The sequence below is a fragment of the Oryzias latipes genome, chromosome 19 (assembly GCF_053564925.1).
Source record: "Oryzias latipes strain Hd-rR chromosome 19, Olatipes_Hd-rR_3.1".
NCBI classification, from domain to species: Eukaryota; Metazoa; Chordata; class Actinopteri; order Beloniformes; family Adrianichthyidae; genus Oryzias; species Oryzias latipes.
The window spans coordinates 16,800,526-16,826,646 of record NC_136255.1 but is presented as its reverse complement, the minus strand read 5'-3'; the positions used below and the strand labels follow the sequence as shown (position 1 = coordinate 16,826,646).

The 26,121-nt window shown below is 40.4% G+C and overlaps 1 protein-coding gene and 3 long non-coding RNA genes across 7 annotated transcripts in view; 3 read left to right on the top strand and 1 right to left on the bottom strand.

Annotated features, from left to right (window-relative positions):
- The window catches only part of LOC101156922 (zinc finger MIZ domain-containing protein 1), a 197,684-nt gene that overhangs the window by 114,474 nt on the left and 57,089 nt on the right, over positions 1-26,121 (bottom strand). The window lies entirely within an intron of this gene.
- On the top strand, positions 879-9,712 carry LOC110017200 (uncharacterized). Of its 4 annotated transcripts, none has more exons than XR_013651471.1 (6): positions 879-1,015; positions 1,150-1,224; positions 1,300-1,386; positions 3,058-3,140; positions 6,441-6,493; positions 9,577-9,712. It is a non-coding gene; the product is annotated as an uncharacterized LOC110017200 (long non-coding RNA). The 4 variants fall into 4 exon arrangements; XR_013651472.1 differs by having other exon boundaries at positions 9,572-9,709; XR_013651470.1 differs by lacking the exons at positions 6,441-6,493; positions 9,577-9,712 and adding an exon at positions 3,224-3,268.
- LOC144987807 (uncharacterized) lies at positions 4,500-4,868 on the top strand. The gene is made up of 2 exons (XR_013651475.1): positions 4,500-4,634; positions 4,719-4,868. It is a non-coding gene; the product is annotated as an uncharacterized LOC144987807 (long non-coding RNA).
- On the top strand, positions 12,116-15,047 carry LOC144987806 (uncharacterized). The gene is made up of 3 exons (XR_013651474.1): positions 12,116-12,253; positions 12,670-12,764; positions 14,919-15,047. It is a non-coding gene; the product is annotated as an uncharacterized LOC144987806 (long non-coding RNA).

Sequence of the window (26,121 nt, the reverse complement as noted above, 5' to 3'; positions counted from 1 at the left end):
CTGCAGAACAGCAGTAGTTCATCAAAATTCACCTCTGAGTTATTGACCTTTATTGGCACGGAATAAGCCCGTCCACACTTCCTGTCACCTATCTGTTTACATGCTCTCCCCCAGCTTAAAGCGCCTCACACCCTCGACATAACATTACTGGTTAAAGCGAGCAACATTGGAGCTATGGAGCCAGATGTCAGCTCAGATGAAAAGAACAAAGACGTACATGGGTCCAATCATCTGCAAGAGGATGCTCCAGAATGGAGTGCAGCAGGAAGCTTGTGGATTGCTCAGTCTTTTCCTGGTTCACAACGATTTGAACAAAGAAATATTCAGAAATGCAATTTTAAAGCTTAATTTTCTTTTACATTTTCTACTCCATCATGAGAAAAATGCCACAAGAACATGTTAAAAACACCCAAAACACAATTTTTATTGGAGTGGATCTTTGACGAAAAATGAGTTTGAGATGAGTAGATAAAATGTTGCAAGGAAATTTCTGAAAGAACAAAGAAAGTCATGTTAGCTTTGGTGTCTTGGTTTCTGAAGGGCACTGTGACAACCACAACACACATGCATACGCACTCAAACAAGGATTTGCCAAAACTGAGGACCCTGGAGAAACTGAGCCATCCTCATTTCAGCATTAAGTCTGTTCCAACTGTCAGAGGGGCCTCTTGTTGTTCCGTAATGATGATCGAATGCTTCAATCCACAAAGCTTTTCTTTTTTTTCTATTTCAGGGATATCTGTTTGCCAAATGATGAAACACGTTTTATCATCCTCTTTTTCTCTTCCATTATGTATTGTTTGACATGTGTGTCTCCCATGTTTCCCTGACCCTTCCTTGAACCCAACATATCCATTGAATGCAGTGGATAAATGGCAGGGAGCAGGTTTCTGCTCTGGGACCTCTTGGCGCTCAGCTCTGCTCTAAATGATCACTTATCCCCGCTCGCCCACATCAAATTCATTTTCTGGCATTGACGTGAAGCAGCACTGTGGTCAGATCATTTCAAGTCAAGGTAAACTGCCAATAGTACATGCCACGCAACACGATGAGACAAAAAATATGTTGGCGCATAATGAGTTGTGCATGCCTGTCTATTTCAACCTTTCTTTTTAATCCAAACTTCCTCTCATCACCTCATTCTCTCAGTTGCTGGAGCCCAAGTGACACTATAACCCCTGAAAGGGAATTACCATGACAACGGCAGTCAGAGTTTGCACCACGGTAATTATTGTGGGTAAGAAACAGTGGGAATTATGAGTTTTTGTCTGTGAACCATCATATCACTCATGACTACAGTAAGGTGCAACCCTGGGGATGAAGCAGTGGGTGGAAACGGAGTTGCAGTGGCACACAAACAGAGAAGCAAGAAGATGCTATTATGAGGTCAGTGAGTTAAATCTCCATTAATCACTGTTCTGCATTGCAACTGATGAGCTAAACAGCCTTGCTTTGTGGAGGTGATGTCATCTCAATGTGTGTAGTAAAAAAGATTCTGTTTCTCGTCTCAGCTACAAGAGGTTCACTACTTCCCTTTGCTTCACCACTGACCCCCTTCTCATGTGGAAAGAAGGAGGCCCTTCTGTTTTCTCCTTCCTCTTTCTTGTCAAAATTCCCGGCACACTCCGTTCTTAATCTCGTAGCCCTGAAAAGCAGCTTGTGTGTGCCGGCTCACCTCAAGCTTTGCTCACTTGCTTTAATAGATGTGTTTGCTGCTAAGTGGCGGTTGTAATAGGATGCTTGTTTGCCTTTCTCGATGCACTTTCATCCTTCACTGTAGTTCTATCGCAGCGCAGCGATTTGTCTCTTGGCTGCAGAGCTTTACTGACTGGTGAGAAAACAAAGACTCTGGGAGTCGCTGTGCTCTGTATTCATGTCTGAATGTATGCTGCACGCACGGGTTGAGTGTTTGTAGTCATTTGTCTTCGGAGGAGAGGTTGGTAAAATGTATCCCGTTCTGCCTAATCTCTTTCTGCATAAGTCATTTCAGCCGCCTTTGTGTAGGAAAGGTATGGTTTTGTTGGGATTGAGGAAGGCTCCCCATAGGCTGCAGCACAGCCCTGAACTGCCACAGACACTGCAGTGCTTCATAAATAGTGAAAAGTGAGAAATGGGCAGAGGTGAAGAGAAGAGCAAAGATAGCGCCGGTTCTCATCCCACACACTTGGACAGTCTGCAGCCACAGTGAATCATTCAATCAAGGGTAATCTTCATCGTTTGCCTACAATGAAAAGTCTGTTCTTCACAAAGGCTCCTCACAGTAATTCAGAGGTCTCTTTGTGTTGTGTGCAGATGTGGCTGATGACAATGCCTCGTTTATCTTGTCTGAGTATCTTGGCCTTGACTACAAATGACCTGAGGTCAGCCGGTGGTGCTATGAAATATTTAACTCATCTCAAAGCCAAGGCAGGCTTTTTTAATTTTGGGAAAAAATGGAAATGAAAATATTTCTATGAACCTGTGTAAGCATATTCTGCTTGTCTGTTGCATGTTGCTACATGCAAAAACTATTTGCATTTAACATAAAATCAAAGATAATGAAAATTTAGAGCTTGTGTTAACAGTGTTAAACAGAATTTTCAGGATGTGCTGTCAGTGAGTGAATTTAGAGCACCCTCAGCCCAGAATGTTACTCCGCAGAACCGTTTTGCCACCCATCTCATGTCTTAAACTTTAACAGATGTTCTGAGCTACAGTGGAAGTTTTACCACCCACCCCTGCTCCTATAGTGTCAGTCTCTTTTTTCGACATCTGCCAATTTAAAGAGACTTAAATGGTTTTCGTACAGCCTTTTGATAACAGGAGAGTGTGTGAGTCCACATCGAAGACCCTAAGGTAACTTTGGCATTATGTCAAAACTGAATCTACTCATTAAAACCCAAAATATTAAAAAAAAAAAGTCAGTGTAAAAGCATTTTACTGATTAAAATCATAAAGTGGGTCATTATTGCACTGTGGAAAGATTAGAGTATGATCAGATTTCTGTGACTCCTCTTCTCTTTAGATTTGATTCTTCTTCTCTCTGGTTCCATGTTCTCATCTGTCTGCGTTCTCAAGAGTGGAAGCTTGACTTGCAAGCAGAGGTCTGCAGTTGCTCCATTCCTCGGACCTGGAGACGTTACAGTAGTGGAGTGATCACGGTACATGACAGAGTTCTTATGACATGACTAAAAACAAATTACATTCAGACTTTTATTCTCCGATCTGTTATTCCTATGCACAGGCATGGCTGTAGCAGCTTTTACACTGCATCAACAAAACAAACAAAGATGATGACAAAGAGGTCTTTCTGATCTCAAGCTTGAGTTGAGCATCTACTGAAATCGTTGTGAAAAAGACCGCAAACAAAACAGTCGCTTGATGATGACATAGGCGAGCCGCTATGTCTTGGAGCTGACAAAAGGTATAGTGCCAACCACTGTTTAGATACCGATAAAAAAGTATTTTTAAGGCAACTATAGCACAAGCTATCAATCCTCAACCCAGTTTTTTAACAGTTCAGTACAGATTTGCTTTGAGTAGGCCCCTAAGCCTTCTGGGAATTCTTTCACTTCAAAGTTAAAAAAACAAAATGACTATGATTGTGAAGTTTTCTGTTAAAAAGCAATTTTTGGTCACAAAAAACACTCTAAACTCGTTTTGTAAGTAAAGTTGTTGTTGAATTAGTTGAGGAAAACCCACTGTTGATCCATGAACTATGTATAAGACAGAGGGTGTTCCTTATGTTTTTACCTCTGTGCCTATCCCACTCTACTGTAGACAATACATTATTTATCTGTATGAGTATCTTGGCCTATAAACTGACCTGAGGTCAGCTTGAAAGATGCTACAACAAAGTTGCCCCGTCTCTGGATATAATTGAGAATATGCAGCAACTTGTTTTTAAAAGAAAGAGCTTTGTGCAGTCACACAACAGTGGAGTACAGAAATCTAGCAATATTCATTTTTTATGGTGTAAAGCCCACACATATGTTAATTCAGTAATATCTATCAACTGGAAGCTCTCCACTAAAGTCAGTATGAAAGGTGTGATCATACTGGCTTGTAAGCCAACTAAGCTGCTTTGGGGTTTTCTTTGCACAATTTCTTACCAAAAACAGAATATTTACCAAGATTTGTTGCACTGTTGTTTATTGTAGCTTTCTTTTCAATAAAAGTACATCCAATCCACTTCATTTGGTCCATAAACATTTGACAAACAAGAAACACATGCAATTTTTTTTGATAACATTCTGGCATAAGTATTTTGATGTCAACTAAAATTTTGGAAAAATTGTCCCTTAGTGCTTATTTGTGTGGTTTGATAGTCCAATACTTGAAAACTAAAGCAGCCCAAGTGCTTGCTCCACCTTCACCCACAACAACAGGAAGACTGACCTAATATAGCAGCCTCAGGATTAGTGGTTTGCTTAACGTCTGCTCAGATGAAAATGATGATGTTATAAGGAATTTCTGATGTGAAAGAGTTTCTCATCACATAGCAAGAACAGGATGAACTCCAGGGTGTGAGCTTAAGGGCAGGTGCCAGGATCAGGGAGAGGGAGGCATAATCTACACGCTCTGACACTGAGCACTGACCCACAACCAAGGGATGATGGGATACAATTTCAATCTACAGCCCGGGTCAGTGGCAGGTACAGACTTGAAGCAGCTCAGGTCATATTTCTTTGGGCCTTCATTAATTGGTATTTTGACTACAGTCTTTTTTCTTTTGGTAGACCTCCCATCCACCCACATGAAGCCCTTGAAGTGTGACATTGCAATTACACTCACCGTGACACATGGGAGAAAATCCCAATCCGCTAATAGAGATTTGGCTGGTCTCTTCCCTCTTCTGCACCAAAAGGAAAAAAAGGAATTTTCAAAAACGAGTGAGGCAGAGCGCAAAGGAACAACCTTTTACCATTTTTGTTAGCAACATAAATGTTAGTGACTTCGCAATCAGTACATGCTTACCGCTTTTTCTACTGAATAGAATGATGATATGGGCATTTTGTAAAAGATCAGGTTCTTAGAGTGCTTTTATACTTGAGTAGGGCATTATAAAATGTCCTCTGAGAGTGGAAAAAAATGCAGTCTGACCAATTAATTATTACAATAACTACAGTAGTTGTAGTGTAACAATGTATTTTTCAGTGGTGATAATAAACCTGTTTTAATTCATTATGAGTCATTGGAAAAGTGGTTCATTTAGATTGATAAGGGTTATTTGCCTGTAACGCAAACTCTTCATCTGTAACCAACAAAACCATACTATCACTGTTGAACACAAATTGTTCAAATGTGATATCTCACCAACTATTGACACAGCATTTGTGAATAAACATGGGTCAAACTATTGTGAAAAACATTGTAGGACATGAAAATGTTCAGATTTGAAAAACTCCTGATGTTATTGGCACACATTTCAGTGCAACCAAGCACAAAAACTGATGGAAATTCATGTTGGAGCACATTGCTGCATTGACTTTTTAAGTGCATTCAAGGCTAAATGTTGTTAATCGTATTTGAAGTGGTAGTTGCAAAAGCAGGAATGGTTACCAAGTGCCACAGCAAATAGTTTAGGTGCGGTTATTTCAGCTGCATACTTTTCAGCTTTCAAAATAAGTGCGGCCAAGAAAAAAATTTGGCACTGGTCGCACTTATTTTAGTAATTACATGTGAGTAGTCACTTCCTTTAAAAAATGAATATATATTTTAATTTAAGTTAAATGAGCAACTTTACACAATTCTTGTTGTTTCTCTGATTTTTTTGCTAAGGGGTGTAGGAACACTTGATTATATATATATATATATATATATATATATATATATATATATACACACATACACATAGCTCAATTTGAGTTAAGCGTAAATGGAAGAGTTCCTAAGAATATTTGAATCCCTGACATTTCTCCCCACCTTCTCCCAAAAGCCATGGTTGGTTTCCACCAGAAACTCAGAGGAATGCGGTTCATTAGCATTCATTCTGGGATGCATATGCACTTCTTGTTCATCAAACCTTAAGCAGCCCTAATCACAAGCAGCCCACATCGCCTTTAAGTGCAGCTCAAGTGTCAGCTAAGAAGGAGCGAGCCCTTATGAACAAATGAACACATGTTTGCTGGTGTTGATTCACCCAGATTCTGTGTGATCTTCTGCTAACTGTACAGGGTACAAACCAGTCTGGTGAGATTATGGAATTATGGATTATGGTTACAATTATTAATTGGCCACATTAAAAAGTGGGACTGCTATGGTCCATCTTGACCATTTTATAGCTATATGGACATTTTCTATAAGGTTGAATACTCTTAAGGACTTTTAGAGTTTAGGGGTTAAGAGGTGGCCTCTGGGTTAACAAAGTTGCACAAACAGGATTGTAGAAATGTATTAAATCTTTGCAGATTTTTAAAAAGTTTGTTTTTCACTAATTTTCTGGTTTGTATTTACAACAGTTTTCTTCCCCGTATGCAGCCTGCCTTGCCCCTGAGTAGCTAAACACATCAAGGTGAGTTTGGACAAAAGCTCCTTTCAGTGCTGCACATTTTTAGGGTTGAAATCCTGGCAAAATTGACCAAACACCCACTGCCTGTAGAAGGCTTTCAGTGTTAAGAGTCAGTTATTGCAACTCCATGGCAACCTGTCCTCTAAAACAGGTGAAGCACAAAACAAACAAACAAAAAGAGCTGAAAGCAACACACAATTTAAACTGATTGTGTCTGTTTCAGTTATTCACATCATGACTGCCAGTTTCAGTAAAATTAATTAACTTAGTACTTTTAAAAGTAGCTTTTTTTTCTTTTTTTATCGTTTATGACAACTGAGTGTGTCTGTGAGTATGGAGGGGTATACTTTTTTTTTTTTTTTTTTTTTTAACTTGTCCTGTCCAACAGCTAGGCAAACAGATGAGAGCTGAGGGCCTCTTGTGTTGGACATATTTTATTTTAACAAGAGGGGTTATTCATCTTCAGACAAACCAAAGGTATGTCTGAATAAACCCCTTTTGTAATTGAGGCCAAACTTTATTAATTTCAATCATGTTTGAAAATCTTTGGTGTTGGACCGGACGGAAAAGGAAAGAGGGGAAGAAGAGAGAGGGACGTTAGAGAGAGGGGGGGGGGGTAGGAGGGTGATAATCGGAGGGGAAAGGGGGTAAGACCATGAAGCAGTATAGAGCAGACAGACTTACTGGTTGTTTATCGTTACGGTACGGTTCAAATGTAGTACAAAAAGGGCGGGGCCTGTTCACACACACTAAAATAATATCAACACACCTGCTAGCCGCAAAAATGTCCACATGTCAACATGCACACAAAACAGATAGTGTTCACGAACGCATACCTATGCCTTTAAACCAACTAGTGTGAAATCTTTCATTCATTCAATCATGCAAACTATTAGTGCAAAGGTGAGCCAACACCTGTGCTCAGGTGAGTGTTTATGTTCTTCTAAAATGGGTGGTGGAATGTGGAAAGAAGGAGGAGGAGCGCCCAGCCACCCCCACACCCACACCCCCGCCGCAGCAGCAGCGGCAGCCGGAATTCCCCCAACGCCACATGGGAACAGGCAGGGAACAACCGCCCCCCGGGCGACCAAGACCGCCACCCAGGCCAGGGCCAGCAGGACCGCCGCGAGGCCCCCAGAGCCAGAGAGCAGGGAGGCGCAGAGGGAAAGAGAGCGCCGCCCCAGCCCAGCCAGGAAAGCAGCCCCCCGCCGCGCCGGAAGAGCCCAACGCAGGGCCCCACCGGAGAGGGACGCCCACAGCCCCAGACGAGCACCCCACCACCACCCAGGAGTTCCGGGCATCCCCCCGCCCCGACCCCAGGTACGAGCCAGGACCCCCCAAGGGAGACCCGCTCCGCACTCCAGGCAGCCACCCACCCGGCCCACGGTTGGTCCAGGTAGGAGCAAGGCAGGGGCCCGCCGCCCCCGCCCAGGAGGGGGGAACCCCGGGGAAAAAAGGGCGGCCCACAAGGGGTGTTATAAATATGGCCCGACCAGGCTCGGCCATGTTGGAAGTTTGGCGGGGCCCAGCGCACAGGGGCAAGGACCAGGACCCACCCCCCAGGGACACGAACACCCCCGGCTCTGGTGTAATATGAACCCCCCCACCGCACGGAGAGAGCACCGCCGGGCCCAGGGAGCCGGCACCCAAGGGACACGGCCGCCATCGCCAAGGGGCCCACACCCCCCACCAGGGAAGGGGTAGGGGACAGATGGACCCAGGTCCCACCTTCCTTGTAAAATGTGTGTGCGTGTATGGGTGCTTGAGAGGGTGTTTGTGTGCATGTGTGTGTGTTTATGTTTGAATGTATATATTGAAGGGGGAGGGGTGTGTGTACTAAGGGGGGTGCAGTTAAAATTGGCGAGTAGGGCACTAAGGGGACATCTCCTGATTACTCACAGTGATGTCCCTGGAGGGGTATACTTGATGTTGATGCAAATCTCAACAAGTCATTGTTGTGTTCATTCCTGTTTTTAATGTTTTAATGTTGGATTTTGAGTCTCATAAAGAAATTGGATCTCAAGGAGACCCCTTAATAATATGTTATTTTGCAAAAAGGACATAAAACCAAAAAATGATTGAAACTGGATAAAATAGGTAGTCAAACCACCACTTGTTGTTATATTTTATCCAGATCAATATCATTGCACTGTTAGAGCATCACTACTATCACAGCATAAAAGAAACATAAACTACCGCTTTCTGAAAAAGCAAAATAAATTGTATTGTTCAAAACAAAGAATTAATGTTAATTCACAGGAACTAATATATTAAGCATCTCATTGTGCAGGAAAACCTGTTTCCTTGCTGTGCATATGACAATAAACCCCTTTGAATTAATATTCATGCAAATATATGTCTGCATTATGAGCTGCACACATCGAAACGTTACATTTGTTTTACTACAAGTTGTCAGATTTTACAATTACCGTAATCAAACTTCTTTCAGTGCAGATTTTCTCAAAATTTAAGGAAAATGCTCATGGAGAATTCCATTCCATTTAATTGAATTATTTGGCAGCAGAATAGTGACAGATGGTCCTCAATAAACTTGGAAGCCCACCATGTCCCGTGGCTGGAGACTGCAGGTAGAGAACAGGTGCAAGTAATCTGGCTTTTTGTTTGGACTAGTCATTGAGGGCCTGCCCACCAGCCACGGCGTCTGCAAAGCAAGACTTAGGATACGCTGCATTCAGAGGGAAGCTGTGACTCCACTGTCCACTGACACCATCTATGAGGCACCTGACTAAAGCAAACAAAGCCGATGAAAACAAGCCCCTTTTCTGATCTGTGTGGTCTCCTTGTGACAGACTCGGAAGGCAGCAGGGAGTGATTGGGGGGGACGTGTTTCATGTCCTGGAAAATCAGACAGAAAGTCATTGATTTTCCCATGACATACCCCCGAAATGCACCCCCTTCAGAGTGAGACGGCTGGCAGGGGGAAGGCGCGCACCATCTCCAAACACCCTGCTCAAACCCTAGCCCCTGCCCCCCACCTCGGTGCGGCGACCACCTCCTCTCCCCCAGTCTCTCCCTGGCTGTCTCTGTCGCGCTCCCCCTGTCTCATTTATGCCTTTGCAGAGCAGCTGCTGCCCAGAAAACGGAGGGACCAGCATTCACATCTGAGCACATTAGTCACCAGATGTCACCTTTTGCTGCCAGCCCATCGAACATCCAAGCAGACAATGCTCCGTGCATTCTGAACATCTGACTTACGCCGGTTTCTACAAGGGGGCTGGGTGAAGACGGGGATTTCTATAAGTGTGAGTGCTACACCTCGAAGCTATACGTCCACAGTGACACCTACAGATCGTCCACATACACTAGAGTGGAGGCTGTCCTTGAGGGATGAAAATCAAACACCTTAGGGTACAAGCAGATGAGATCTAAAGCAAATAAAATAAAGTTTAAGATATCCGATCTAGCACAAACTTTTATTTGATTATCACAAAATATAAATAGGCACCTAACGTTGAGTATTCATCCATTTTTCCATATTTAAAGTTTCACTCCAATCATGAAGAACCTATGTCGTTTTCTAAGACATAGTTTCTGCAGAACAGCAATAGTTCATTAGAATTCAACTTAGTTTTGGATGGTACCTCCCCCTTCTCTTCATCCAATCTGTTTACTCTCTCTCTTGCTAGCTTATGGCCCCTTAAAACCACAACCTAACACTACTAGTGCAACAAATATGACAATCAATATTGGAGCTATCCAGCTGTACAGTTTTGAGACAGATACCAGCTCAGACGAGGAAAAAAAAGACACAAGTAGATGCATTACAATGGAGTGGTGCAGGGAGCTTGTCGCTTGCCGTTGTAGCTACTACGTCGCACTTACAAGCTTTTTCCAATAGCATTTTCGACTCTGCCACGATTCACAACAATCTGAATAAAAAAACACTCGGAAATACAATTCTGAGCTTAATTTTCTTTAAAAATCTCCTCCATCATCAGAAAAATTCCACAAAAGCAGGTTAAAAACACCAAGAACATGATTTTCATCATTCAAAGTGGGTCTTTAAAGTATACATCAGTTGCTCTGATATCTGAGTCATGAGCAGAAATGCTGACAATCCTTGTTGCTGCTGTTGAGACCTTCAAAAAAAATCTGCTGCTGTCACCTTCAGGGTATCAAATGTGCGTTCTGACTGAGAGACAGCAGCTTGCCGTGCTCTGCTTTACAGTCACAGAGAGGCGGTTTGCATTTATTTGCAGTCGAAAGCCTCCGTCAAAGAGGTAAACAGCAGTAAGAGCACACAGCATAGCAAAAAAAGGGCCAGAGGCATACAATCCAGAAACCGCAGAATTCCATTAACAGGCACTTGTTCCTTTTTTAAGCTTCCGGTTCTGGAGAGAGTTGTCTATTTTAAAATATGCATCCTTTTCAATCCAGTTCACACACACTCATAAATATTTAATGGCAATTTGAGAACTGATGACACACTTTCGTGACTTTAGATGCAATACAAGTCAAATATGTATTCCTTTTCCTTCCCTTTAAAATTTTGTTTTTATCAAGTCAAGCATTTGGTTTCCTATTAATTAATTTTGATAAGTTTGATAATTATTTATTAAAGTTCCAATCCGATCATCTTCTGATCGATTGTAAGTGTTCCCAGTGGTCTTTAAATTATGAATATGCCATTTGTAAAAAACAAAAAAAACGGTTGTTTTCTGCATAGTTTCCATAGAGTGGCAGAAATTGACCTCTGAGTTATGGGCGGGACCATTGGCGCAGAGTAAGTCCGTCCTCTTCCCATCATCCATCTGTTTGCGTGCTCTCCTGCCTGCTTACAGCCCCTCACACCCCCCATCAAACATCACCAGTGCAAGAAAAGTGGCGAGCAATATTGGAGCTAGCCAGCCGTACAGTTTTGATCCAGATGCCAGGTCTGACGAAGCTCTAAAAATGAGCACGTACATGGATCTAGTGGTCTACAAGATGCATCAGAATGGAGTGCACCAGGGACCTCGTGGACTGCCGATTGTGATTTGTACAGTTTTGGGACTGCTCCTGATGCACAGCGATTTGAATGAAGAAACAATCAGAAATGCTGTTTTTAAGTTAATGTCCTCCTCCATTGTGAGACAAAAAAACACACCAAAAACACGATTTTCATAGGAGTGGGTCTTTAAAGGTGTAAAAGTTTACTGTCAGAAAGTAAACAATTAGTTTTATCTCAAACGGTTGAGAACCAACATTAGTTCCAAGCTGGTTGATTTGATCAAACAAAGAGAATCTTATTTATGTAACAATATGTAACATTTAATGGAGATGTTGCTGATTAAAGCTAAATGAATAAAATCCCTTCATCTCATGTATGGTGTGTAAGGAAATCATAGATTTATAAAAACAAGAGTGGCTAATATATCACAAACAGAAGAAGATGTTTTTTTTCCTGTTTTTGCTCATGACAATTGTATATCAATGGATCAATTTCTAGAATCGTACACAAACAAACAGTTTTCCTTTCATTGTTTATCCTTGTTAAGGTTTAACAGCAGAATACACTCCCTCCTCATCTATTCTGTCTGCCTCATGCTCCTTCTCTCCATATATTAAACGATGGGTGGCACTTTCCCCTCACAGCGTTATCTGCTACGTCGAGTCACCTCCAGACACATTAGCATATTTATCATCAGCTCCACAGACTTCAAAGTCAGTGCTTGTTTCTTAGAGAGATGGGGAAGCGCCACCAGGAAGCCGGCACAGGCTGCAAAGCGCTAGGTGTTCCCAGGGGATCAAATATCCATTTAGGTAAGATGGAAGCAGGGGGGAGGCTATAAGCAGAATTCAATTCATTTATTTGCAGAAGTGATGATGTCTTTAGCAGTGACTTTAAATATTTGCACAGCGCTAACTGCTGCCTTTACCACGGTTTTGTGATATTAATACATGGTTAATGCAGGTGGGAGCAATAAATGTGTTTTATTTCCCTTTTTTTATGGATGCTGTTGCAGGAGAAGTTTCTTTATAAATAAAACACTGTGAACCATTTTCTTAAAATGAATAAACCTTGCTTCCTTGCAATATGATGAAAGGTGCAAATTACCGTTTAGAAATTGATTTTTTTCATGTATGTTTAAAATTTAAAATCATGGAGGAAGCTCTTATGGAATAAGTAAGGTAAATCTTTAATAAATCCCTCTGAAATATCATTTTTTCATTGTAAGGACAAGGGAATGAGGTGGGTCAAGCCATATTTGTGGTCAATCGAGGAATTTTTGATGGACAGCTGGCATGTACCACTGTGTCTCCAGAATAAAAGGTATTTGGATCAAAATGGGATTTGTAAGGAATGATTTTTGTTTGTAATGATTACTCTATGTAACATGGTTCAAGTTGGGGGGCAAATTTGTATCAATATTACATTTTTTATAATACACTCATTTTGTGAAGCTGGAATTCACTAATAAGAGTCATGGAAAATACATTTTTTTCCTAAAATAAAATAAGATTATAACAATCAAGCAAATGGATTCCACTATACTGCATACAAAAGCATACATATTAATCTTGTTCTTTGTGAATCTCTATTGATCGCCTGTACAGTGTAAAAAATGTCTTAATCACAGTGATGATGCAAATAACATTGGTGTATGAATGTAGGATTCAACGCTTTAAAGGCCAGAAAAATCAAAGAAATTACAAAATATTCACATTTTTTGGAATTAAGATTTTGAAATGGGGCAGCCAATTTAAAATAAGCAGAAAAAGACCATATACTGCTCCTAGTGGAAAGATGATGCACTACAGGGCAGAAAACTAGTTCAGTCTAGGTGAAAGAAAGGTAGCTAGCATCTCAAAAAATCATGCTTGCCTTTATGTCCAAGCACTGCACTGGCCTTTCAAGAAAATTTGGAATATGTTAATGAGATGGAAGTCTCAGAAATGTGTGTATCAATTGTGATACAAATGGTTATGTAGGGTTACAGTGTTTCCCCCAGAAGGCACATTTATTGTTGCGTTTTAGCAACAATATGAAATATCTCTAGTTTATGAAGTAAAGGTTCTGCATTTTAAAATTGCTATTGTGTCCAAAATAAAAAATGTTCGCAACAAGCGCGCTGATTTTTTTCATTAGCAAAACAGCATTTTTTCCCCTGTAGGCTACTGTATAAAATGTTGAACTGTTGTAGATTTTTACTTGCAGATGTAAATCTGAAAATTACCAAGTGAAACTCTCACTGCTAATTCCCGTGAAGTTCTTTGACATAAAGGCAAACATGATTTTTTGAGATGCTAGCTGACTTCCCTGGTGTGACAGGAGCTTATTTTGACCTTTCTTTCACCTAGACTGAATGGAAATTAGTCCGCTCTGACAGAATCCTATTTTTATTTGTGCATCAGAGCTCAAGGCTTCCTGTAACTTGGATCCCTCTTAATGGGGAATGACACTTCCTGTGAACCACCACTGTGTGAAATGCAACCTCTTTTCTCACACATTTCCCCCTAATTTCCAGGCACGCATGCTCTATTAATATTGCGCTTTGAGTCATAAATATGCTACATTGTAATAGCCACCCATTATAATTAGAAAATTAGTTACAGCATAGTGTCTAACTGCTGACTACAAAACTAATGCCAGCCCTCTCTGTGTGTCATTTAAACCCGATGCTAATGAAGCTTGGGCCCACAACATGCAGAGGGTTGAATATCAGTTTAATCAGTCCCTCCCTGCAGGGGTTTTCGGAGAGAAATGACAGCCAAAGTGCATTAGTAATTCTACTGCTGTCACTTCTCATAGCTGCTTACCTTGCAAACAAACTGCTCTAATGGCACCTGCCTTCTGGGCAATTTAGCCACAGCAGAGGCAACAGATCATGAAATGGACTGTGAACCACTGACCTAAAAAGAACAAAAAACTTTAAATAAAGGTTGACTTTGTTACTTTCAGACTAAAGATATATGTATATGGACAAGATGTGACAATAATTAAACTGAAAAATCCAAAACTTTCACTAATTAGGCTGTCATAAAAGAAAATTACCCCTGGATTTCTTGCACATTTGATTAATATTAACAGATAACAGCATCAAAATAGCACTTAAAACATAACTGAATAGATAAAAGGAGCAGTTCATTACCACCACTCATACAATTGAATTGCTTTGACATAATCCCTTCTTATTCCTCAGGGGGATGGGGGTGGGAAATAGCATGATGGGATTGGTGGTCGCGGGTGCATCTACAAATATGTGTGTGTGTGTGTGTGGAGGGGGGGGGGTATGGTTCATTTAAGTAAGAGATTAAATAAGTCTGCTCCCATTTCCCATCACCCATCTGTTTACAGTCTCTCCCACTAGCTTACAGCCCCTTACAACCCAACAAACCAGTGCAACAAAAATGGAGAGCCATATCGGAGCTATCCTGCCGTACAGACAAGGGAAACAAAGACTTTCATGGATCTCTTTGTCTGCAGGTGGATATATCGGAATGGAGCTGAGCAGGAAGCTTGTGCCCCACCGATGGTAGCTCCTACGTGACTGCGACAACTGCATTTTTTTCATCTGCCCCAACGATTTGAATAAATAAATTCTCAGAAACACTATTTTAATCTTAATTTTCTTTATACATGCCCTCCATCATGAAAAAAATGCCAGAAGTACATGTCAAAAACACCCACAACACGATTTCCATTGGAGTGGGTCTTTGATCACAGTCAACATTCTGCACAGCAGCCTCTTTGCAGTCAGGCTCCTTTACATCAAATCAAATCAAATCAAATCAAACTTTATTTATAAAGCACTTTTCATATAAAATATAACACAAAGTGCTTTACATTAAAACACAACAAAATATAAAAACAAGTATTGACGAATTAAAAATTACGGAGCCCGTGTCCTGACATTAAGATATAAAAATATATCTTGTTCCCACAGATTAATATCTTGTTCCCACAGGTTATTATGTCGTTCGCATGAAATACTATTCCGTTCCCACAAGATACTATTCCGTTCCCACAAGATACTATTGCGTTCCCTCAAAATACTATTCCGTTCCCTCGAAATGATTAACTCGTGCGAACGCAATAATTATGTCGTTCGAACGCAATAATTAATCCGTTCGAACGCAGTAATTATTCACGTCATAAATCATACACGCGGATATGCTCTCTGTACGCCGGCAAAACTAAGCCGCTTTCAGCGGTAACTTCCGTGTCTCTGTGACACATATTCAAAAAAGGAACATGAAAAACAAAAATGATAACTTTAACACTGTCTCAATGAATATAAGAAAAATATCAAAAGAATTATGATCATTGGCCAATCACCGTGTCCCTGTGACCAAGGTCTAACAACAAGACCAATGATTGGCCAGTGATTGGCAGCAAAGCATTCTGGGAAACGTGACGCACTGCTTTTGTTGTTATGCTACAAGCTAAAGGTAAGTGCTTTAGGCGAAGCAGCCAGCTTAATATGATATTTTTCAGATTTTCATCGAGACAATTAACAGATCGACCATTCTTGCTTTTATTTTTACCCCTATTGAATGCTCACAGAGACACGGAAGTAGAGGCAGGAAGCGGCTTTTGCAGCAACATGACCGGAGGGCGTACCAGATGATCATGATGTGAACGTGAATACGATGGATGCCTCTGTGCTTTTAAAAATAAATAAATCTGTTCTCTAAACATCCTCCGTGTCTTCAATGCAATGTAATGAGACACACACAGACAGAAATGTGAAGGTATCTGCTGTAAATCTATGACGTAAATTAATAACAGGATCAATGATCGGCTAGTCAGTTAGCATGTATCCTTATAGCATTCGAATGTAAAGCAACTGACTGCTAAAGTTAATAAAAGACAAGTCCTGAATATTATTATTCGTATTCCACCCTAAACTACAATATCAGCTGTCTGACAACAGACCAGCCAGTTGCCCAAATGCCGGAATACATCAAAGAGCTCTGCGGTGGCGCTAGTAGTAGCCTAGCAGGAGCTATCGTATGACAAAGCAGCCTAGTTATCATAATTCTTTTGATATTTTTCTTATATTCATTGAGACAGTATTAAAGTGATCATTTTTGTTTTTCATGTTCCTTTTTTGAACGAATATGGGTCACAGAGACAGGGAAGTTACCGCTGAAAGCGGCTTAGTTTTGCCGGCGTACAGAGAGCATATCAGCGTGTATGACTTATGACGTGAATAATTACTGCGTTCGGATTGATTATTGCGTTCGAACGACATAATTATTGAGTTCGCACGAGTTAATCATTTTGAGGGAACGGAATAGTATTTTGAGGGAACGCAATAGTATCTTGTGGGAACGGAATAGTATCTTGTGGGAACGACATAATAACCTGTGGGAACAAGATATTAATCTGTGGGAACAAGATATATTTTTATATCTTAATGTCAGGACACGGGCTCCGTAAAAAATAAATAAAATAAAAATAAATAAATAGGGCCCCCCTCCCCGTACCTAGCCCCCCACTCCTTTCACACCTCCCACCCCTTAAGTGATGGCAAGGACAATGAGAAATAGGCTGAGCACAAAAACAGGATGCTGGAAACGCTAATAATTGGAACCTCCCCCTCCGTGAACAGCCGCATAGACAGCCAAATACAGCATCACAGGCGGGGACCGCTCCACCACAGCTAAGCGGTGATGCAGGTCCCCATCTAGAGCCGCAGTGGCTGAACAGCAGCCGACCCAGAGGGAGAGGTTCCAGCTGAGGAAGCACCGGAAATAAAAATGAATAAAAATGAGAATAAACAAGTAAACATATTGATAAAAACAATAAAACATTAAAAAAAAGTTAATTAAAATACTGCGTTAAAAATCAGGTTCAAGTTCATAAAACAAGATAAAATGGATAGATAAATAAATAAAATAAAAATAAAAAGTACATATAAATAAATAACTGAATAAATAAATAAATAAAAGTAGTAAAAAATTAGCTAAAAGCCAGGTTAAAAAGATGGGTCTTAAGCCTTTTCTTAAAAGCATTAATGCTCTCTGCAGCTCTCAGGTACTCCGGCAGACTGTTCCACAAACGGGGGCCATAGTGCTGAAATGCAGCCTCTCCATAGGTTTTAGTTTTTACAGTTGGAATGGTCAACAGACCAGTGCCAGAGGATCTCAGGCTCCGCGAGGGTTCATATCTTACTAAAATATCTGATAAATAAGAAGGCGCAAGACCGTTAAGACATTTAAAAACTGTTAAAAGTATCTTAAAATCAATCCTGAAGCATATGGGGAGCCAATGCAGGGATTTCAAAATTGGGGTGATGTGAGCTCGCCTCCTGGTCTTTGTAAGAACTCGTGCAGCAGAGTTCTGGAGAAGCTGAAGGTTCCTAATGTTGGTTTTTGGAAGACCGGCGAGCAGGGCGTTACAATAATCAACTTTACTCATGATAAAAGCATGCATTAGCATCTCCATATTCGCAAGAGAGAGCAGTGGGCGGACTCTAGCCAGATTTTTGAGATGATAAAAACCAGTTTTAACCACCTGTTTTATATGGGGGATAAAAGTTAGCTTAGAGTCAAAAATAACACCCAGGTTTCTGACTGTTTCTGAATGACTTAATGAAAGTTGCTGCAGCTTCAGAAACTGTTTCTCCCTCTTGGCTTCAGGACCAATAACTAAAATTTCAGTTTTCTCCTGGTTGAGCTGCAGAAACTTATTTGCCATCCATAATTTCACATCTAATATACAGTTAAAAAGTGCTTCTATTGGTCTTGTGTCATCAGGAGACATAGCTATGTACAGCTGGGTATCATCAGCATAGCTATGAAAACTGATGTTGTGGCTCCTGATGACATTCCCCAGAGGAAGCATGTAAATGTTAAAAAGCAAAGGGCCAAGGATGGAACCTTGAGGCACACCACAATTAATTTCATGGACCCCAGAAAAGTGTGTGTCCATGCTTACCATAAAGTTTCTCTCCATTAAATAAGAATCGAACCACTTGAGAACAGTCCCTGAAAGACCAAGACTTTTAAGTCTGTTTACAAGGATCAGGTGATCAACAGTATCAAAAGCTGCACTTAGATCTAACAGAACTAGTACTGAGATCTGACCTGAATCCAAGGCACATCTAACATCATTAACGATTTTTAACAAGGCTGTCTCTGTGCTGTGGTTCGTTCTAAAACCAGACTGGTTTATCTCAAAAATGTTGTTTTGTAAGAGAAACTCATTTAGCTGAATAAAAACAAGTTTATAAAACCTTACTTAAAAATGGCAAGTTGGACACAGGTCTGTAGTTATTAAAAACTGAAGGGTCTAAATTAGTTTTTTTGAGTAACGGTATCACCACTGCCGTTTTCATCAGGTCAATAGTTTTGGCTGTAGTGAAGGAGTGAGGAGAACTCCATTCAGGGGGCTGAGTAGGAGGAAGCAGAAAGGACGAGATGCAGGCCTTGTCTAGTTGAGCAGATCTTTTCTGAGACTACAGTGACAAAAAGGGCCCGCTGGGTAGGCGGGAGACAGGAAGACTACAACTGAGTCAAGTGGTGGCATCCGATCCATAAAGCTTCGGCGGATGAATAGAAGCTTGGAGTGTGAAAAACTCTTAAACACCTTTTAAAAAATGCATTTAAAGCTTCCCATTACAAGGGAAAGAAGAGCACCGTTTAGCTGTTGCTCCCTCTATCCCACAATCAGCAGACACATTTACTCATATAGATGTGAGGCTGTATGTTTTCCTCCAGTCTTCATCATCAAAACAGGTGGGAGTTTTTATTTACAGACTTTATGGAAATCTGGAAAGTGGAGCAGCCTGACGTGATTAATGTTAACTCTGGCTCCTAAAAACCCTTTGATTGGATGACACAGAGCAAGACGAAACACTTCCCATCCTGTCAAAACAACTGCTCGTTTAACCACAGTTAAATTCCTGCATTAGCTGGTTCCTCTCAAACATATTTAAATATTTAGAATGTAGCATGGAGACTACCTGATAGAATGTTTAACCATGGCTGGATGCTCTTTTGAGAATTGCTTCTTTCTTTGGTACAGAGGCCCATTGTGTTTCCTCTTGAACACAAATGATTCAAATCATGAACCTCATGGCTGAGGGCTAGGTAATCACAGCTAGACAATGGAATCTCACACTCCTGCCTGAAACGGGGAATGACTTCCAAAAAAATAACCTTCCTCTATGGCTTTAATTGTCTTTTTGAGCAGTCAAAAAACGTTTCCATATATTTTATAACAATATATTATTAAAAATATTAAATGATTTAATTAAAGCATGGGATAGTACAACATTTTTAAAGGCAAAAAACTCACAAGAATAGAATGCAAACCAGATGCAAACAATGAAGACCTCAGTTCATCAGAAAAACATGTGGTGACATGAGATCAAAACAAGGAAGGTTGGTAAAATATTACTTTTTTGCAATACTTCCTAAAAGAAATTAAACAAATTTTGACTAAAACGAAAAACATTTTTTGACATTGAAGCTCATTGTCAGCTAATTAATCCACTTACTTTAGTCATAAAATATTTATAATTTAAAATGAGGTTTAATGTAATGTTAATCAACTAATTACATCATAACAGCAAATAGAAATGCATACAATAAAGGAATGAAGAAGATATTTTTGCATTTATGCACATTGACATATGCAAACGCTCACTCAATGCTGAAATCTAAAATTCTGCATCGTGCAAAGGTTTTGCTATCAGCCCGACCTGGTGGAGAATGACAGTAACATTTGATACAGAGGCGCTTTATAGAGGAGTCCCTGCAGAAAGCTATTTTCACAGGATGTTATGCATGCATTTTTCAGAAAGATTGCTCCAGGAGACAGGAGCTCAGGAGGTGCAGAAAACACGACTGGAATTAAATACAACCCCTGTCTGCCGAACAAAGCCAAAAACAGGGCAGGCCATGAAGAAAACTGCTTTTGTCTCATATTTTCTTCTGCTGAATGATCCTTCCACCTTTTAAAACTCTGTTTTACCTAACATTTCTTTAGCATACCATGCAGCTTTTGTTCACTTGTTGTTATTTGTTTTGGATCCATAATGTTTGACTCCAATTGATTACAGCAAATAATTTATAATGAGCGATACACTGTCCTTCATCAACACACTATTACACTTTTACACTATATTGGTGAATTTTCTTTATTTATATTAGCTTGTTACTATAATCCTTCTGGATCTTTATATATGTGTTTAAGAGTAGAAAGTGCCATTTTTAAACAATGTCTTGTAAAAATTAAGGCTACAGTTTAAAAAAAAGAGACAGAACTGGAACAAACCTTGAGATGGCAAATTAGTAAGGAAATTGCATAAGAGCACATCTTATCTTTGATATGAAAATTTGTAAGTGGTGCTTTTGTACATCTGATTTAAAGACTCAGCCCGATGAAAATTGTGTTTTGGGTGTTTTTACAATGTTGTGACATTTTTCGGATAATGGAAAAAATTTATTAAGGAAATTTAGCAATTCTGTGTATTTCTTTATTCGAATCGTTGTGATTTAAGAGCTACTTTGTGATGTAGAAACTTTTGCCACTCTCCAGAAACTGTCAAACAATAGTTTTATTTATATACATATACATATATATATAGCTAAAGCAGCATAATCATATTAAAAACCACTGGGAACGCTTTTAAAACAGATCAAAAGATGATCAGAGTGGAACTTGAATGAATAGACTGTGATTCTAGACTTGAAAAATCTCGACACGACAACATCTTCCACAAATAGGATAAAGAGCACAAACAACAAGTTCTGACTTCATTACTTCATTACTGACTAATCCTCCAACATATCTAAGGAGGATCAAGGAAGTTATATTTGGGGTGGCAATGGGGAGACAGGAAAATCTTGGAAAAAAGGAAGATCCTTATGCATAAATGATAGGTGTAAAATATCAACCTGTGAAGGTTATCAGTTGATGGACAACATAAAGCTAAAAGACTATCAATAGAACACAATCATACTTTGGGGTTTTCTTTAAATGCCAAAACGTACATTTATTATAGTTGTAAATCTAGATACATAGGGCTTAAGCTCTTTTCCTAAGACTTGCAGCATTACTGGACTATTGCCATAACAACAAACATATCTCCTGACATTCCTTCATTTCCACTCGTCACATGTGTTGGATTATAGCGTTGCAGTTAACAGCTTGTGAATCCAGGTGAAGAAATGTGTCTTTTTCTTTTTTCCAGGCCCAGCCTTGCCATCTGCTGGCTCCGTCCAGGTGAAGAAAAACTCAAATTGGCAGATGACCAAATGTAGGAAATGTTCCCAGAATAAGGTTTATTCCACATCTCATCGTTCTTCGTTTTTTTTTGTACGAGTTAAAAGAACGCTGTTAAAGATTTGTTGACAAATGTTCTAACAGGAGGGATTCGTCTGACTTTTTTATATTGTTTTCTATAACTTGCCCCCGCAGAGCTTTCTTATGTTTTGTAAGCTGCTATGCAGAAAAATGTCTGCTAAATGTAAATGTGAGTAAACTCGGCTAAAAAAAAAAATCGCTTACAGAGAGAACAGAAGGGGTAAAAAAAGAAAGAAAAAAAAAAGAGTACATGTAGAAGAGAAAAGGGAGAAGTGTGGGGAGGGTCGTTTGAGGAGGTTTCAATGCTTCTGAGAGGTGCCTCATTTTCCAGCGCCATCTGTTCCTGTTTCTGCAAGCTGGAAGCCTTGTTTGTGTCAAACACCTCCCACATGCACCAGCGAGCCAGATTTCAACAGAAAGGACTCCATCACCTGTTTCAAACAACTGCACAATGTGACCCCACGCATTTGTTAACCACTAATCACACAGTGTTTGATTATGTTGTTAACCTACTCCTAGAGAGCTCGGCGCTCTCGGGTTTTTAGCTAAAGTTGCAACCGATTGTGAGGTGGATGACAGCATGAAAGGTTTGGTGGAGAAGGGAAGACCAGACTGTTTCTGGAGGCTCAAGTCTGCGCTGTTTCCCCTTCAGGCGGGCCAAGAAGACAGCAGCAAGACAGAACAAGGCCACGCTCCTTCATTCAACTCCGCTGCAGACGCAGTCGGAGCATCTAGAGGGGAGGCTCTGTCAAGAATCCTAATTGCTCCAATTTAACCACATTGCAAGGTACTTCTATGCAAATCCAGCTGCAGAGGTCTGTAGTTTGTGCAAGGATCCCTGTGAAAAAGTAAAATGTGAGCAGGTATGTCACTCAAAGCAAACCCTGTGAGAAGATACAGGTATTATAATTCATTTGGATAAATTATTCATTTTACACATGGCTCTCCCGAATGGAGGACAGAGCACTTTCCTCACATGTATAATGCTTTGACATGCATGTATTCCACCACGTCAATGGGCTTTGGCCTCGAGTTGAGATGTATGGCTTTAATAAGAGTGACGAAGATGCAAAATAATGAGATGTCTGTGAGCAGAGCTCAGGGATGTCCAGAGGGAGAAGCTATCATCCTCTGCTGTCTGGACTTGTGCCTGATGCAGTGAATCCTGATGCATTTTTAAACTTTCACAGAAACTGTGAACCAACTTGTAAACCAGTATTCTGCTACAATTCTGCTTTTAGCAGAGTTTATAGGAAATAGCTCAAGCCAACAGTGCTTTTGTTGTTAACAATACTAAGCCTGATTGGATGGTCACCTGTGGTCGCAAATTCAGTTTTAGAACAGATTCAAAAAGAAACATCTGGACCAACATCTCAGCCTGTCAGGCTGAGGTTTTTGAAGCTTCCTCATGTTTGTTTTCAGTCATTACCATTATTGACTGTCAAAGAACATCAAGGTTAAAGATTCTGTTGCAGAACACACACAAAAGACCCCTAACAGAATACAGTATGTATAATTAAACAGATTTGTCAGATGGTATATGATTGGTTTAACTATTTAAATCATTAATCTCAGTGACTATTTTTTATCTCCTTAAATTTTAGACATTGGTTAAAAAGAAAATCAAGCAGAATGCAGAAAAATATAAAAATGAAACAGAAAATGAAAACCTAAAACACGTATAGAACGTTAAAAAAGCAAATTTACTCTTGATTTAAAGAGGCTATGGGGCTTACAAACAGAAAACTAAACTTGTAAATGGGAAAAATCTAAGACTCTAAATAAAATCTCAGTTACATGGTGTGATTTGAATCCAGGATTTTCCTCCATAGCATGTTCTATCTCATCATTACAACATATAATACAATTTTTCATGTTTTATTTATCTCTTTTTATATGGCATTATATAAATCATGACTCAATCATAAATCTGCATGATTGACGTGTAACCTGTCCTCAGGACACATGGTGTGGCACCGGTAATCCCTCTCCAGAAGACAGAACCATAGATCTGGCGTGACGTGACTTGAAAATGTCTGCAGGAAAACCCCATCTGACATGGCATGGCATGATGTGGATGATGTGGCAAAAAAAAATCCAGCCGCTGCACCAAATTGCTCCTGCTAGATCCAGAAGACCAGTCGTGATGACAGAAACGTAAACATTTAATAATTACAAATTGGATTTATCTCTGAGTGCTTACAATGTGTATCCATTATTCATTCACTCCTCATTCATACTGATGGTGATGGTACGTTACTGATGTGGCGTGGGGCATTCTGACAGAGGCGTGGCTGCCAGTAAGCACCCCTATGACCATCACTAGGAAATTCATTCGCGTATGCATGATAGGAAACCTTGAGGACATCCCAAATGTTCTGAGTACTTCTCCATTTTTGCAACAAAGGCTGTGAAGGTGATTAATGTGGTGACAACCGAGTGATAAACGTCAAAGATAAAGTTTCAGGCTGAAGCTTGAGTTCACTGAGGTTGGTGCGTCTGGACAGAATGTTGCATCAAGGACATTTCATCCTACCTCACACAAATGTCTAGTGCAGGTCTAACAGAAGCTCTTGCATTCAGGCAAAACTGTTACTGAAGCTGCTTGACTGACGCTTCTTTGCATCAATGTTTCCCAACAGAACATTTGGATTCACAAACACAGACAGGGCTTCAACTTTTATAAAGAGGACAAATATGTGCCTGAAACAATAAAGACTCTTTAAAACCGGTTAAAGTGTTTTCTTTGAATGTTTTTTATGGATATCCATAGTGTAAAAATTAAAGTTTGAGGGGGGCATCCCTCATTATGAGATTAAAATCTTTAAACACCAAACTGGACTATTTAAACTCTGTAAAACAATAAAACACTGACCTTTGACCCCACCCACATGCCCTCAGTTTTCCTTTAAATCCGTCTTCAAATATGTCATCCTTACCTCATTAATTTCTGCACATGCTCTCCTGATTTCCTCATCATCTCCCTTCACTTAATCCTATACCCATACTCTTCAGCCAAACGTCCTTTTAACTTGTGTTTGCCTTCTTCATCTGTTCATCCTTCATTAATATATTTTCCACTCCTTCATCCTATCATTTTTGCTTTTTCTCGTCCATCCTTACCTTGTTCTCTTTCCTTTATCTCTCCCATCATCAGGCCCCATCTGGGGTCTGTAGTCGGAGCAAACTCATCAAGATGTGAGATGAAACTTCCACTCTCGGTCTCTAACTCTGTCACTCTTTTACTTTTTCTTCAGGCCGCCTTGTTAAACCCTCTTTGTTTTACATATCTGCAAACAGCCATGAAGTGTTTCAGGAATTGGAGGTGTAGAACTCAAAATGAAGGAGACCAGGCATGGTGGCAGAAACTTAAATGTTTAATAAACCTGAACATGACAAAACCCAGGGAGAAAGAAAAAGTTCAAACTTAGATTACCTGAGGATAGTTAACTAAGTTAAGAAAGCAGTAGTTTATCAACCTGAACCTGGAGTGACTGACAGGAGGAAAAACTTAAAATGAACATTACACAAACCGAGTCAATGTCTCCAAAACTTCAAATCAAAGTGCACAATTCTCACAGTGCCCCTCCCCAAAAGGGCAGATTACAGATGCTCTAACAGAATACCTCACTTGGGAGGAGGAGACGCAGAGGAGCAATAGAACAGAAGTAAAACCAGACAAATGCTCAGGTTCCTGCAGCCCAAAGGAGATGAGGGGTTAAAGTGGCGAGCCCCTCCTCAGAAACAGGTGGAAGGAAGATCGTCCTGATGACTCTCTCCAGAGACCAGAAACTTGAAGGGGAGGAGTCTCAGCGAGCCTCCTCATGACAGGGAACACAACCAACGGGAAGGACCAACAACCATCCACGGGAACAGGAAACATGAAGAAGAGCTGTCCTGGTGATCCTCCTCAGGACAGGGTACACGACCAAGGGGAAGGACCGGTAAACATCTATGGGAAGAGAAAATATGAAGAAGAGCGGCCCTGGCGACCCTCCTCAGGAAAAGGACACATGGTCTGGCACGGGTAATTCCTCTCTAGAAGACAGAACCATTGATCTGCCGTGATGTGACTTGAAAATGTCTGCAGGAAAACCCCATCTGACATGGCATAGCACGATGTGGATGATGTAGCAAAAAAATCCAGCCGCTGCAGCAAATTGCTCCTGCTAGATCCAGGAGACTGGTCGTGATGGCAGAAACGTAAACATTTAATGATCACAGATTGGATTTATCTCTGAGTGCTTACAATGTGTATCCATTATTCATTCACTCCTCATTCATACTGATGGTGATGGTAAGTTACTGATGTGGCGTGGGGCATTCTGACAGAGGCGGGGCTGCCAGTAAGCACCCCAATGACCATCAC